The sequence below is a fragment of the Microtus oregoni genome, unplaced genomic scaffold, assembly GCF_018167655.1.
Source record: "Microtus oregoni isolate MIOR12 unplaced genomic scaffold, Mior012 000003F_ref0000135, whole genome shotgun sequence".
Classification (NCBI taxonomy): Eukaryota; Metazoa; Chordata; class Mammalia; order Rodentia; family Cricetidae; genus Microtus; species Microtus oregoni.
Window position 1 is genome coordinate 67,155,498 of NW_024543062.1, and position 13,651 is coordinate 67,169,148.

At 44.9% G+C, this 13,651-nt stretch overlaps 1 non-coding gene across 1 annotated transcript; it reads right to left on the reverse strand.

Annotated features, from left to right (window-relative positions):
• Window positions 1–702: 702 nt before the first annotated feature.
• On the reverse strand, window positions 703–760 carry LOC121446670. Its single transcript, XR_005974102.1, has one exon. It is a non-coding gene; the product is annotated as a U7 small nuclear RNA (small nuclear RNA).
• Between the last annotated feature and the right edge of the window lie 12,891 nt (window positions 761–13,651).

Consider the following 13,651-nt stretch of genomic DNA (forward strand, 5'->3'; position numbering starts at 1 on the left):
TTTATATCCTGCTTTATTATTTATTTATTTTGGTGCTGAGAGTTGCACCCATGGTCTTGCACACGCAGAGTCAAGTCTATGGCTGAGCCACCCCCACGGTTCACTTCGAGACTTGTAAACGAGTTGTTCCCACTTAGCTTTGTCTTCTCAGCTGTTCTCACGACACTTCCGGAGCTTCGCTAGCTCAGCCAGCAGCTGCGGTTCTAGACAGTCTGCTTCTAGAGCATTTCTGTCACTGAAGAAAGTCCAGCTCGTGTTCTGTACTCCTGAGAGCCCAGAGGCCAAACTGAGCAGGCAGCGTGCTGCAGCACTCTGAAAATGAGTACTTATTGTCCAAAATATATTAAAATATCAACTGAGAGAGATGGCTCAGTGATTCAAATCACTTGTTCTTCTTCCAGGGGTGAGTTCAGATTCCCAACACCCATGTCAGCTGGCTCACAACACCTGCCTTCAACTACAACTCCCAGAGGATCTGCTACCTCCAGCTTCCGAGCACCAGCTCCCGTGTGCACATACATATTCCTATGAAGAGTCACGTGTGCTCATAATTAAAACCAAGAAACATAAGCCTTTAAAAATACTATGGGGATGAGGATGCAGTTCAGTAGTATGTCATTAGCTTTGTTGAACTATGTCCTATCCATCAGAGAGGGGGGTGGTATATATAAATATTAATAAATATATATATACTTATAATTGGGGGGTTGACAAAAGTCAGAAAATCTGCTAGACAAATTCTTAAAGAGCTATAACACTGAATATATTTCTTTTTGGTGCTTTGTCTTTTCATTTTCTCTTGTATAGTTGCCTTTTGTTGTTTCTGGGTGATTGTATTATTATTTTTTTATGAAGTATTATTTTCAGTGCTGGAATCAAAGCCAAAATCTCAGGCATGCCTGACTCCACCCCAGCCCCACCTGTTTGTTTGTTTTACTTTCCTTTGGGCGTTTCAGATAGATGCAACTTGGAGCTCACAAACGTAGATAAGGTTGACCAATAACATCGGGCTTGAACTTAAGCGATTCTGTGTCTACCTCCTGAGGGCTGGCTCGTCAGTTCTGGGCTACCAACCAGCCTTATTCCTGTTTATTTAGAGAAAGGAACTCACAGAGATCCACCTGCCTCTGCCTCCCAAGTGACAGGATCAAAGGCGTGCCCCTTACCTGGTGTTCTTTCCTTATTCTAATTTAGATGTCTGATTTTATGTATCACTATTGCTTTTTTTTTTTTTTTTTTACTCCTGTCCACAGAGTTATTTGCTGGTCTAAGTGCATTGAAAAGCAACCTTGTGTCTCCCTCAAACAAAACAAAAATCAAAGCAAACAAACAAAACCGAAAATAAAAACGATACCAAGCCAACCAAGCAAACAAAAGAACACAAAAAAAACAGGGCTGCCTGACCTGGAGTTGGCTGACTGATGCAGTGACCCCGATGGAGTAAACTTGTTCTTCTCTTTCCTAGTAGGGTGGGGCTTTGTGTATCCTTCTCGGTGATGGGATTTTCTCTGGCTTGAATTAGGGTCTTTGCTTTCTGTTTCAGTCCCTCTGAGTTCACATGAGCACCCATTCTGTTGTGTCTGGAAGATTCTGTTGCCTTGGAGTCATCTACCACCTTTGGCTCTTAAAACATTTCTGCCTCCTTTTCCACAGACTTATTTCTCCCTTCCTGAAGTGGAGAGGGAGATAGGGAGGTACTAGGAGGAGTTGGGGAAAGCATATGGCCAAAATATATTAAAAGAATCCTAAAGCCGGGCGATGGTGGCGCACGCCTTTAATCCCAGCACTCGGGAGGCAGAGGTAGGCGGATCTCTATGAGTTCGAGACCAGCCTGGTCTACAGAGCTAGTTCCAGGACAGGCTCCAAAGTCACAGAGAAACCCTGTCTCAAAAAAACCAAAAAAAAAAAAAAAAAAAAAAAAAAAGAAAGAAAGAAAGAAAGAAAAATCCTAAAAACCAATAAGTACATTAAAAAAAAAAACTCACAAATAAATCAAAACCCACCATCAAACAAAACCATCCCAGGGCTTGCCACCAACTCAGAGTTCAACTCATAACCTGAGTTCAGTTCCCAAAACCCACAAAGTGGACTGAGACAGCCAGTTCCTGCTGTCCTCCGGCTTTCTCCACACATGCACACAAAAATCAGTGTCACAATAATAATAATTAAAAAACCAAACTACCGTCTCAGGAGAGTGTGGTGACTCACACTTGTATCTCAGCTGGAGGATCGCTGCAAGCTAGAGATGAGCCTGGGGGAGAGAAAGCCAAGCAAGGGGCCTCAAAACCAACAGAAAGAGCCCTCCCCTTTCAGGCTGTTTAGAGATAATTTTCCAAACACCACCTTTCCAGCAGGCGCCGTTTCTCCCACTCACTCCTTACGACGACTTGACCGTTTCTTTAAGGTTGTGGGAACAAGGGGTGCCCCGGAATTTTCATGGTTCCTGGAAAGTCCAGCGATTACGAAGAAGCTTAGAAAGCTTATTCTGTGTTGCAAGGAAATTGTGGGTAGTGCATGAGTTTAGTCTTACTTGAAGCTATAAATCTTACCTTAGTAAATAAAATAAAGCTGGCTAATGGTCACCAACCAGATTTTCTCTTCTTCTAAGGCATGGGGTTGAAGAAGAAGGGTTTCTTTGGACAGCACTAAGTAGCTCTTAAGAAGAAAATGGTCTTCTGTCAGCCAAGCCAGGGCTCCCTCCCTGTGCACACACAACTTTCAGTGTTTTGTGTGACAGCTGTTTTCACAGCTATAGAATACCTGAGAGAATTACCCCAGATGAATTCGTTTCTACCAAGATACTTTTAAAGTACTTTCTTTTTCCTGAGAACCAGGGGCTTTGTGACAGCATGCCAGGGCAGGCTGAAACAGTATGGAATTTTCATCAAATTTTGTCTGCCATACACAATTTCAGCTATTTATCTGTGCAACACAGTGAACCAGTGGCATGTGGAGCCAGGGGAAGGCTAGTTCTGGGTGACTCAGTTACCGAGTGAAGCTAGAAAGAATCTTAGCTGAGAAGCTGCCTTGGAGGTTAAGTCAGGATCAGCCACAAGAAATCGAGAGACCCAGGTCTATGATTCTGCCCCAGTTGCACTGAACAAACTTCCGAGTCTTCTGCTGCGATTTTGGTGGAAATGCCATAGGTGCGGAGTTCAGAGACCTCTGTCGATTGCAGTGAATTGCGCATTCCCTGGAGGGGACAACAGAGCCATTGTGTTTTAGGTGTTTACAACTCAGAGGAGGAGGCAAGACCTGTGCATATGAAAATTTAACTAGCAGTAAAAGCCAGTATCTAAACAGGGCCAAATGATGGAGCTGTCACTGGGGGTTCAAAGGGCGCAGTGGTAGAGTGTTCCTGGGGGAAGGCAACACTGTGTACTGGAGGATTCAATAGCAGCTTGGGTGGAGGCGGCTGGGTTGGAAGGATGGATGGGTGTAGAGGAGAAAAAAAAATGAGGAGCGTTCCGGTGAGGTGAGAAGTGGCCTAAAGACAGATCAAGGGACTGGAAAGAACAGAATGTGCGCACAGGAGAGAGTGATTAGATAAGGCAGGCTGGGCAGAGAGACTGGAGGGAGAGCTCGTGCGTGGGACAGAACAGCCTCACCTGCTAGGTGACCAACTGCTAGCAGAGAAAAACCTGCGCGTTAGTTCTCTCATTCATCGTCCCCGAAGCTCCTTGAATCTGAGCGTAGGCTGCGCTGCAGCCATGTTGGCACTGGGCACGTACGTTGTTCTTGTGTCCCTGGCACTCTGGGAGCCAGGACGGGAAGCGGGGAGACCGTAGGGACAGTGAGTCTGCTCCACAAGTCACTATACGATTGTTGAGGTCCACGGAATGTACGAGAGTGGACTCAAGTCCGTCAGCTCTTGGGTGACGATCTCATCTATATGTGGAATTAAAAAAAAAAAGTAAAACAATACAAAACCTTGGTCTTGGAGAAGTTCAGAGAAGAACAGTGGGTTCCAGAGGCTGGGGAAAATAGGCAGAAGGGAGCACTCTTAACCACTGAGTGCCTCTCAGCCCCCTACACCCCTCCTCTTGGATGGCTCAGTTGTTAAGGACACTGGCTGCTCTTTAGGGGACGCAGATTTTGCACCTAAGTCCCACGTGGTGGCTCATAACTTTCGCTAACTCTGGTTGCAGGCAATCCAATGGCCTCTTCTGACACAAAGCAACAGGGACAGGCATGTAAGTGGTACACATACATACATGTGAATAAAACGCCCCCACACAGAAAATCATCTTAAAAAACAAGACAAACTAACGCACACTTACGCATTAATTCAAAATGCCAAAGTCATTGAGTAAGGGGGAAGAAAAATCCATCACCCATTCTCAGTAGTGCTAAAAATGAAAAACTTAAAGTGTCTACATTTACAAACAAATTTAAGTTGATTCAAGATGGTCATGGTGGCACATGCCTTTAATCCCAGCACTCAGGAGGCAAAGACAGGAGGTTTGCTGTGAGTTTCTAGGATAGCCTGGTCTACATGGTGCCTTGCTGGGCAGCCAGAGCTACAGGGTGAGACCTTGTCTTAATAAACAAACAAACAAAATAGTTATTTGAGAAAAATGCAAAACAACAAACAAAACACCCAAATGATTAGCATATGGGTGTGCCTCAGAGTTAGAACAGGTTGATGGATAGGGAATGTAATTGAGTAAAAAGAACCCTACCTGCCGAGGGTTTTATCCTTTAGGCTCCGAGCAACAGGGACTCAGTGATGAGAATACACCTAAGGGAACTGTGTCCTGTAGCATGGACAACACCATATTGGTTTGTGCTATTGAGCCCAGTGCTGGAACACAATACAACTCAATAGCTTCCTACAAATTCCGTTTAACAGTGGAAAGATGCCCTTATAGACTAAAATCAAGGCAAGAATTGAATTTAAGAGATTAAAGTTCTTGCCTGGTGGTGATGGCGCTTGGGAAGCAGAGGTAGGCTGATCTCTGTGTTTGAGGCCAACTTGGTCTACAGAGAGAGTTCCAGGACAGCTAAGGCTATGAAACAGACACCCTGTCTTAAAAAACAAACAAACAAATGAAAGATTAGTGTTCTTTTGAAATAGGTATTTGGAGTGACTATTTTGCATCTGAATTCTCTGAATAATTGCCATCACACTTGCTTTTGACTTTATTATTTTGACTTCTTCAGGCATTAGGTACTATAGACTACCTATTTAGTGATTCAGATGTTTGGTCATTTGCTGATAAAACTTTATTGGGCACCTAAATATTTTTTTTCAGGGGTTACCCAAGGAAGAGATTTAATGGCTAATTTCAGCCTTCTTCTTTATTTCCCTGCCTACATCTCCTCCTCAGAGATGGTGGGAGGGGAAGCTTTTAAGAGGCACAGCATCCTTAAAGAGCCCATTTTGATTTCCCTTCAGAGAGCTACCATTAGCAGGGATACTGGCCGAGCTGCCCACGTATTCCCACATGTGTGGCTGCAGGGATAAAGGAGGTAGTCCATTACTAGTTCTTGTAGTTGCAACATTGTTGTTTTCTTTTTAAGCACCAGCAAACTAGTTCTGGCAAGTTCCTCTGGCAACCCTCTTTGGTGGCGTGAGTTCACACTGAGTAATTGAAGAACAAAAACCAACCAAGAAAGAAAAATCCCAGCTGCTAGGGAGGTCAAGGCAGGAGAGCAGCAAGTTCCAGCATAGCCTGAGCTTCATAGCAGCACCGTTTAGTTATTGATTTTCTTAATTTTATTTTAATTATTTATCGAGACAGGCTCTTGCTATGTAGCTTAACCTGACTTCAGATACACTCTGTAACCTGCCCTGCCCTTGAACGTTTGATGATTCTTCTGCTCCCAGTGTGTTAGGATTACAGGTGCATACTGCCAGGGCTAGCTAAGATTTTTTTAATTAATTAATTTATGTTTATTTATTTATTTATTTTGATTTTTGAGACAGGGTTTCTCTGTGTAGCTCTGGAACCTGCCCTGGAACTCACTCTGTAGACCAGGCTGGCCTTGAACTCAAAAAGATCTGCCTGCCTCTGAGTGCTGGGATTAAAGGTGTGCACCACTACCGCTTGGCTTTTTTTTTTTTTTTGAAAATAAAGAAAAGTGATGGGGACTTGGGGTGTAATTGGGGTATAGCTCAATGGCAGAGTATTTGCCTAGCATGAGTCTGTTCTTGGGTACTGCAAAGAGATACCCTAACTCCAAGCAGCCTCTCTGGATAGTTCTCTCATTTCTGTACCAAGGCCTCACCCTAGGGAATGATCGGGTTTACAGCCCTGTTCCACACCAGTCACTCTTTATGGTCTTTCAGTTGGAAAATGTTTATCTAAATTTTTATTTATTTAATGTCAGGGAGTTAGTCTGAATGTATGTTTGTGCACTATGTGTGTACCTGGTGCCCGTGGAAATTGGAAGAGGCCATCAGATCTCCTGGAACCAGAGTCACCAATGGTTGTGAGCCACTATGTGGGTACTGAGACCTTAATAGCTGCAGGGCACTAGGTTGGGTGTAGGAACTGAAACCAGGTCCTCTGCAAGAGCAAGCTTACTTCACCAATGAGCCACGTCTTTAGCTCCACACTGAAGAAGGTTCAGCATTCACGTGGACTGTTTGGTCTCGCTAGTGTCAGCAGCATCTTCAGTATCTAACAAATGCCCCCCCCCCCCCCCCCCCCCCCCCCCGCTGTCCAGACGTCCCGTCCTGGGAGTGCCCATTCACACCCAGAACCCCAGCACTAAGGAGGCTGAGGCTTGGGCAGACTTCAAGGCCAGCTCGGATCACACACTGAAATCCCGGTCTCAAAAAACAAAACAAAACAAACAAACAAACAAAAACCCGAAGGGCTGGGGATGCAGTTCAGTGGTAGTGTTATTATTTTTTAAAGATATAAGGGTAGTGGGGGGAAGGCCGGCCCCACGAGGGGAAGCAGCGGGTGACCTGAGGCCTGGGCGAGTCACTTGGACTGGTGGGAGACAGACAGATACATCATACAGAGAGAGTTTGGGTATTGAGTTTATCCAGTGGGTTATGGAAGGGAAGGGGAATGGAGAGATGGGGAGGGGGAAGAGAAGAGAGGGAGAGGGAGAAGGAGAAGTGTGTGTGTGTGGTCTTATTTATCCCTTAATTGCCTCAGATTTGCTCTGGAGCCAACTCTAGCCTTAAAATCTGTATCTCTCTGTCTCTAACTCCCAAATACTTTTGGTTATGTCCTGCAGAATTGTTTTAATCTTTTTTAAGGTTAAAAGAGAAATTATGTATATGTATCTGCATGTACTTACGTGTCCACGTGCATGCCTGATGATAGAAGAACATGTCAGAGCCCATGGCACCAGAGTTTCAGGCAAGTCTGAGCTCCCGCGTGGGTCCTCTGGAAGAACACTGCACTCTTAACTGCTCAGCCGCCTCTCCAGCCCAGGAATAAACTCCCTGACTTCCTTTTCCTTCCTTATAATCTCTTTCTTTAACCCCAAGCATTAGACCCTGAGCATTGGAGCCACATAGTAGGTACTCAGAGTTTTGCTGAATGAATTAAAGACTCAGTGGCATGGGGCTGGAGAGATGGAGCAATGGTTGTGAGTATTGATTGTTCTTCCAGAGAACCTGAGTTCAGTTCCCAGCCACCACAGGGCAGCTCACAACGATCTGTAACTCCTGTTCCAGGGCGTCTGACACCCTCTTCTGGCCTACACGTAAAATAAATATGCATAAATCTCAAAACAAAGGAGCAAAAAAAGAAAAGATGATCAGTATCTAGTCTATATCCTAGTGTGTGACCAAAATAAACAAGCTTGTTTCATTAAGCTCCCATACAAGGAACACAGTGGTAACCAAAGGCGAGACGTCTAAAATCAGCTGCCATTTACTGGTCCTCTCTGTACAACAATTGCTTCACAGCAAACCTAAGAGATCAGTACTGTTACCGCTCATCTGAAGGGCAGAGAGGCTGAGCAGCTAGTCTATCTAAGAGCAAATAGATAGTAAGTGACAGAGCCAGGATTTGAACTCAGGCACTTTGACTTCTCAGTTCTGTAAGTTAGCCAACCGGGTCACTAGGCTCGAGGGAGTGCAATGCGAGATTTCTAATCAATAATCACCACCAGAAGGCATTAATTGCATGTGAGCTTTGTTCGGTAGACAAAAGGTGAATGCCTTAAGAATTGAAGTCCCCCCCCCCCCCAGCACCTGATGGGCTGTCAATAAAGAGTGATTGAAAGAATTCCATTCTCTTGAGACCTAGACCTGGGCTCAAGGAGGAAGTTAACCCGAGTGGTAAACCATTTCAGATGTGTTAATGGAGAGCAGGAGTCTGGGAATCAGGAGGGTTAGGACTTCTAAGCCCAAGGCTACTTATGAGTGTGAAGTCTCAGGTCACCTCAGCTTGACAACCACGCTCTGATAGCAGCCTAGTGACAGGGCATTGTTTTTGTTTGTTTGCTGCTGAAACAAAGCGGGTGGAGATTACATCCTTTGCATCCTCCTCCCAGTATACCTTCTAGGCAGCTGTTTCTTAGTATCTTTTTTTTTTTAACCTTAAAGCTATTTATTAGCTTAAAGTTTTTTTTTTTTATTTTTGGTTTTTCAAGACAGGGTTTCTCTGTGTCACTGGTCTGGCTATCCTGGAACTAGCTTGGTAGACCAGGCTGGCCTCCAGCTCCCAGAGATCAGCCTGCCTCTGCCTCCTGAGTGCTGGGTTTTAAAGACCACCACTGCCTGACCCCAAAGCCGTTTATTTTAAAAGACTCATTTAGAAAGCTAAGATCCAGTTGTTTCTGCTCAGCTGGGTTTCTACCACATGCATCCTTCACTTCTGTTTCTTTTTTTGTCCCTCTGTCTGTTAGTTTGTTTTTTTGAGACAGGGTTTCTCTGTGAAGCTTTGGAGCCTGTCCTAGAACGAGGTCTTATAGACCAGGCTGGCCTCAAACTCACAGAGATCCACCTGCCTCTGCCCCCCAACTGCTCAGCCACACTTCTGTTTCTTTATCATTACATTTCTTTTATTTTGTTTTGCTTTGTTTTATTTGGTTTGATTTTCATTGCTTGAAATCTAGCCCAGGGCATTGTGCAAACTGGGCATGGTCTTGCACATGGCTCCATATGTGTGTCTTTTCCTCCTTCAGTGACTTGGAAGCTATGAGAAGCCAGATTTCAGTGTTATATCTTGCTATCTAATACTGCCAAGTTCTGCATGATGCATGGTTTAATAAAAATGTCTTTTACTGAACCAGTTTCTGACTGCTGAATACTGGTAACCCACAGACTCTTTCCCCTAGGAAGTAGGCAATGGTACTTTTAGGGACATATCCTTTTTTAATCCAGGATATAAAACCATGTATTTTAAGCTAAAAAAATGACTGAACTAATTTTGAAGATGATTTAGGAAGAAGAATACAAAATATCTCGTGACTGAGAAGAAGGTTCTGAAAACATTTATCCATAACTCATACAGTTTAGTGGAACCGCTTTTGGAATATGGGTACAGTGTTTCCACACAGCTGTTAAAAAGGGGTTTTCAAGTTAGGCTCATGAAGCAATAAGTATTTTGTATAAATTAGTTAAACATTAGAAAGTCACATCTGTGGTTATTTCTGCTACAGCAGTACTTCAGAATTTAGCTAAACTAATTTTTAGATTCTTTTCAATTTATCTTTCCTTTTTAAGTTAGCAAGTCACATATATAGATGGAAATCTGGGAACCAAAATTTAGGTACCTCCCCCCAACACACACACCATTGCACCCCCCTTCTACACACAGTGTTGGGGGTGTTGGTACAAAGAACCCATGGCATCAAGCACTCTAGGCAAACAGTCTCCCCCTGAACCACATCCCTGGCTTCGACTATTTTGTTCTCCTTAGATCAGATGGGATTTGCGTATTATAACATGAAACATTGGGATGAGGCTAAGTAAAAAGATCGGATAAGACTATGAAGATAAAATTGACAGACTTGGAGAGGGCTGGAGCAGAAGGAGTTTAAAAATATGGCCTAGATAGGATGTCCCTTAGTTTAACCAAGAGAAGGCAGCATCTGGGAAAGGAGGCTGTGAGTAAACAGGAAGGAAGGAGGCGGCAGCCCTGCGGTTGGCGTCTTTATGGAGCACACGTAGCAAACCCTCAACTGTCTATGTGACTCTATGACACAGTAACAAAAACACTCAATGTCACATTTATTAAATTAAATAAATTGAAACATTTATTTTCAATGAGTTTGAGTTCATCACGGAAAAAGTCAGTTTGATCCCGTCAAACTGTGAGGCGCGGCTTTCCTTGCCTCAGTTCCCAGAGACCCTTCTCTTTAGGAAATGGCTTTCTCCTGTAGTGTGTGGAGGTGGTGCTACCGCAGAGGGAAGCGGGCCAGCTGAGGGCATGGGGCTGAGGAGTCGGCCAGGCAATGTTAAGACACCCCCCCCCCTCCCAGGACAAACCAGAGTTCTCACTCCACCGCTCCACAGTAGGTGTTGGGAGTTGGGCACCCAAAGGCTGCCCTGGATGGAATCCCATAATGATGATTTCATGGTTGATTAGATTGTACATCTACCTGGTATGGGTCTTCTGGTCCATGAGATCAATTTGCATAAGTTATCCTTCCTCCTGGTGTGGGTCTCCAGCCCATAGGGGGTTGAATGACCTCCACAGGGGTCACCTAAGACCATCGGAAATCACAGATATTGACACGATGATCCCTAACAGTGGCAAAATCACAGTTATGAAGTAGCGATGAAATACTTTTATGGCTAGAGATGGCATGAGGAGCTGAGGGTTGCGGCATTAGGAAGGCTGAGAGTCACTGTCATAGCCTTCCTGAGGAAGAGCTGTCTCCACAGAGCTCCAGCTCCCTGGTCCTGGGATCAGTTGGATTTTATCTTCCTGGGAGGTGGTTATGCCCAGAGGGAGATGGGAACGGAACTCTGACAGGTGCTTGTGACTCATTCCTGGCCTCTGAAGCTTCTAGCCTGAGGTGGGTTTCTTCACGTAAACTGCTGTGCAGTGAAGTCTGCTCAGGGCAGGCCTTTAGGTTATCTCAGGGGTAACTTCTGCTGGTCACAAGGAGAAAACGACAGCAACTGATAGAGGAGGAGGAGGAGGAGGAGGAGGAGGAGGAGGAGGAGGAGGAGGAGGAGGGGGAATTCTGTTCCCAAACCGTGGATGTGCACAGTGGTTTGGACAGGACCTTGGAAAATTCTACAGATCCCCATAGAAGCATTTCTTTTTGGATGATGTGTTATTACAGTTCATTGACAAAATGTTAATTGGAAAAACACAAGTGGGTAGAAGTAAAAGGTGTAATTATGTACCAGAGATACTGGGAGGAAATACAGCTGCTGCTAAATACAATTAAGTATTTTCTTTTCTTTTCCATCTTTTTTTTTTTCTGAATTAATTCACCAAAATGCTTCTTCTTCCCCCTCAGACAGTGTCTCTCACTCTTGCCTAGTCTGGCCTGGGACTCACTGTGCAGCCCAGACTGACCTCGACCTCAGGACTAATCCCACTGCAGCTATCCAACCAAGTGTTAGGGTTCCAGGTGTGAGTCACTCAACAGGCGTGTTGGTTAGTCATTTCTCCAGGACAAGTCCTCCTTGGGTCGTTCATGTTGACCGCTAATACTTGGCCATGAGAGACCCCACCCCAACCCCTTTCTCTGAACCCGAGGCTCTGGTTCACACTGCCTGGCTGGTGGTGATAGACGTCTCAGACACTGATGTATATTTCCATATGTGGGACGACACCGGGGAATTCACTCCGGCTTCTCAAGAGCTCTCAGTGGATGTGGGAATGGCTGGGGTTAGGACAGGACACACGCAGGAATGGATTCCCGAGTAGGTGATATTACCGAGTGGAACTGAAACATAAATTGTTGAAAGGGGGTGAGGGAGCAGAGAGTAGAGATCCCATGCCTCAAACCCAAGCACTGTCCAGGGGGACATTTGTGTTGCAGGGGGTCCCCGAGGCCCCCCGCAAAGCCTCTGTGGTTTCCGTGGAGTGGGAAGGAAGGAGATCTGCCTTGGTTTCTAAGCCACAGTCTTGCTCAGTGGCGCCTCTGTGGATTCCCGCAGAAATGTGCCCGCTCTTGCCTGTGAGTGGCTACAGCCCCTGCTGTGCTTCCGAGACTTCGAGTTCTGAATTATCTTGCAGAATAATCATTTGTGTTGAAATCTTTACAGCCTCCAAAATGCCCAGGACAGTGCTTCGAACGCTCCAGTTCTGTGATAAATGCTTATTAATAGGCGCTCTGAATTCAGGTCGGCCTCCAAGAGAGGGGATGCTCAGAATAGAGGTGCCACACAGCGACCGCCATGACAGCAATTCCTATGGAGTGCTCTGCTCAGGCATGGCACATTCGGTCATTGAACATTTGTTAAATTGAAGCAATAAATGAGAATTTGTTTTATTTAATTATTAATTTTTGAAGGTCTAAAAATAACATTTGTGTGTGTGTGTGTGCTTGCAAGCACACATATGTATACATCACATTGTGTGGAGTTTAGAGGGCAACTTTCCTTCCACCACGTGGGTCCTGGGGATCAAACTCAGTTCATAAAGCTTGACAGCAGGTGTCTTTTCTCACTGAGCCATATCGTCTGTTCTGTATTTTTTATTTGTTTTTAAGAGAGCGTCTACTATGTAGCTGAAGACACACATTGAATTCATTGTTTGTTTTAATCTTTCAAGACAGGGTCTCCTGCCGGGCAGTGGTGGCGCACGCCTTTAATCCCAGCACTCGGGAGGCAGAGGCAGGCGGATCTCTGTGAGTTCGAGACCAGCCTGATCTACAAGAGCTAGTTCCAGGACAGGCTCCAAAACCACAGAGAAACCCTGTCTCGAAAAACCAAAAAAAAAAAAAAAAAAAAAAAAAAAAAGACAGGGTCTCCTATGTAGCCCTGGCTGTCCTGGAACTCACTCTGTAGAACAGGCTGGCCTTGAACTCACAGAGATTCTCTTGCCTCTGGCTCCCGAGTGCAGGGGTTAAAGGCCTGTGCCACCACCGCGAGGTCACCTTAAATTCTTGTCCTCCTGTCTCTGCCTCCGGAGTAGTGAGATTATAGATGTGCACCTCTGTTTTTATAGGGTGCAGGTGATCAACCCCCCAGTTACGTGCACGGCAGGCAAGTCCTCTACTAGCTGAGCTATGAACTCCTTCTCCAAATAAAAATTTAAATATTTCTTCCTGGTGATTGCTTTTGTGGTTTCTTTCTTTTTTTAATTTTTTTTAGATTTTATTTATTTATTATGTATACAACATTTCTTCCATGTATGCCAGCAGGCCAGAACAAGGCACCAGATTTCATTATAGATGGCTGTGAGCCACCATGTGGTTGTTGGGAATTGAACTCAGGACCTCTGGAGGAGCAATCAGTGCTCTTAACCTCTGAGCCATCTCTCCAGCCCCTGCTTTTGTGGTTTCTAACAAGAACTTTGGTGGCTGGGTTTGTAGCTCAGTGACAGAGAACTTGCCTAGAGAGTCTAAGACCCTGGGTCCAATCCCTGCCATGAAGGGTGAGGGAGCCAACTTACTCTGAGCAGGCACAGTGCCTCTCCCCTGTAATCGAAGCATGATTCTAAGTTCCAGGTCAGACTGGGTTAAATAATGAAACTGTCTTAAAATGAATCAAAACAAAAACAAAAACCATAAAAGAAACACAAAACAGCAGCAAAACAAACCAAAAATA